The sequence below is a fragment of the Cicer arietinum genome, chromosome 5 (assembly GCF_000331145.2).
Source record: "Cicer arietinum cultivar CDC Frontier isolate Library 1 chromosome 5, Cicar.CDCFrontier_v2.0, whole genome shotgun sequence".
NCBI classification, from domain to species: domain Eukaryota; kingdom Viridiplantae; phylum Streptophyta; class Magnoliopsida; order Fabales; family Fabaceae; genus Cicer; species Cicer arietinum.
In genome coordinates this window covers 50,948,646-50,950,633 of record NC_021164.2, presented here as the reverse complement: position 1 = coordinate 50,950,633, position 1,988 = coordinate 50,948,646, and positions in this window count along the sequence as shown.

Here is a 1,988-nt window from a genome sequence, read left to right as displayed (position 1 = left end):
AAACAAAATTCTTACTTTAGTTTTATTTTTTTCCAATTTTTTATTAACTCTAAATTAAAAGACTAAAATTGACTTATTGATTTCTCCAACTCAATTTAAAAGACTACAATATGAAACATTCTACTTTGGAATATTATTATTATCTTACTAATAATTTTTTACTTATATTTTTTGTTGATAAATTTAAATTGATAGTTACATACGTATATTTTTTTAAAAAATTACATAATATAAATTTACTTATTATAAATTTAATTATTGTTGAAAATTTTATTTTTTATTATTGAAAATGAGTCATTAAGCAAACACTTGACGCACATAATTTATACACATGATAAATGTTTTTCATTAATTATTAATTAATTTTAATTTTTTTTATCTTTTAAATAAAAATGAGAATAATTAAAATATAATAATTATAATTTTATTATAAAAAACATATGTGAGACAAATATTAGTTACTAAAAACGTTAAAATTAATGTTTTATAACATTGTTGACATAAACATAAAACATAACAACAATTATAATATATTAACTATATTATTGTTATTATTTTTTTAGAAATGTTAAAAAATTGGGAGGCCGACCTGCAAGTTTGTCGGTCTGCCACATGGTATGGTGATACTTTCGACTCAACCACTTAAATTAGTTATTCCACTTTTTGGCGGATTAATCATGGGGTAGACTGACTCGTTTTGGCATCTCTAAATGAATGTAGTGCAGAATAACATATGTAATTATCTTTCGACACAAAAAGTTAACTTTATTCACATCTTAAAATAAGAATAGTACAATCAAATTGATAATGTGTTGAAATATTTTTCATTCATATTTTGAGATTAACAAGAAAGACAAAAATACACTAACGATACACACATTTCAGATGTCAATGAACAATTACAAAATTGTATTCCTAGCAATCAAAATAATTTTTTTTTACGTATAGCTAATGGTCAAGAATAATGCAAAATCAATAATCTTTAATCTCATCCATCTACGAAAAAAAAATATTTATTGGTGTTCATTCATATGACTATAGGTTGTCATTGACATAACCAATTCAACCACGTGTTGACACGTCATATATAAGATCGAGATGATGCTGAATTTGATGATAGCCTCCATAAATCTCTTACTCAAAATACAATATGAACTAAACAAGTCTTTCTTGCATATTTTTACACACACGTGAAATATGAACTTCAGACAAACTAAAACGACGAACAAAATAATGTCGCACTCAATTGACATAATCACAAAAAAAACGAGAAGAGAATTTTAAAAGTGTGATAACCACTTGTTTAATAAAATGAGAGAAAAACCAGTTATATAGTGATTTGATTTCGAAAAATGACCTTAAACCACCATCTTCAATGGATGAAGAAGAAAAGAGGACTAAGAAGGACAAAGAATCAATGGCGCTTTGGCCGTAAAAGATGTAATTGAATAAGGGCATAAGTGGAAAAAAAAGTCAAACGACCTCAAATTTGGTTTACTTGAATTATGCTTATACAACACGTATAGAGTAAGAGATGGAATATTATTTATTTGAATTATACTTGATCAATGTTTTGATTGTAATAAAAATAATAGAATAATTATCTCTTAAGTGTCTTTGCTATTGTGCTTAGAAGAAAGAATATATGTTTACTATATTAGAGTAATAATCATATATGTTTACTATATATTTGTTGACCTTCATCATCCACAATCAAAGGATTATTCAAAGACGAATGATTTCATAGATCTTAGAAAAATGATCCAATATTAATCATATGATATTTGAACATTTGGAAAGATTAAAAAGAAGAAAAATACAATGTTTAAATAAGATTGTAAAAAAATCTTGAACACATCAAAAGAAAGATTAAAGGAAAAATCCTCCCTAAGAGTAATTTTGTTATGAATGTAAATCAATCAAGTTGTTAAATACATTTGTATGGATATAAGAATGAATTTTATTATCCTCTCAATAAGAGTAAGAAT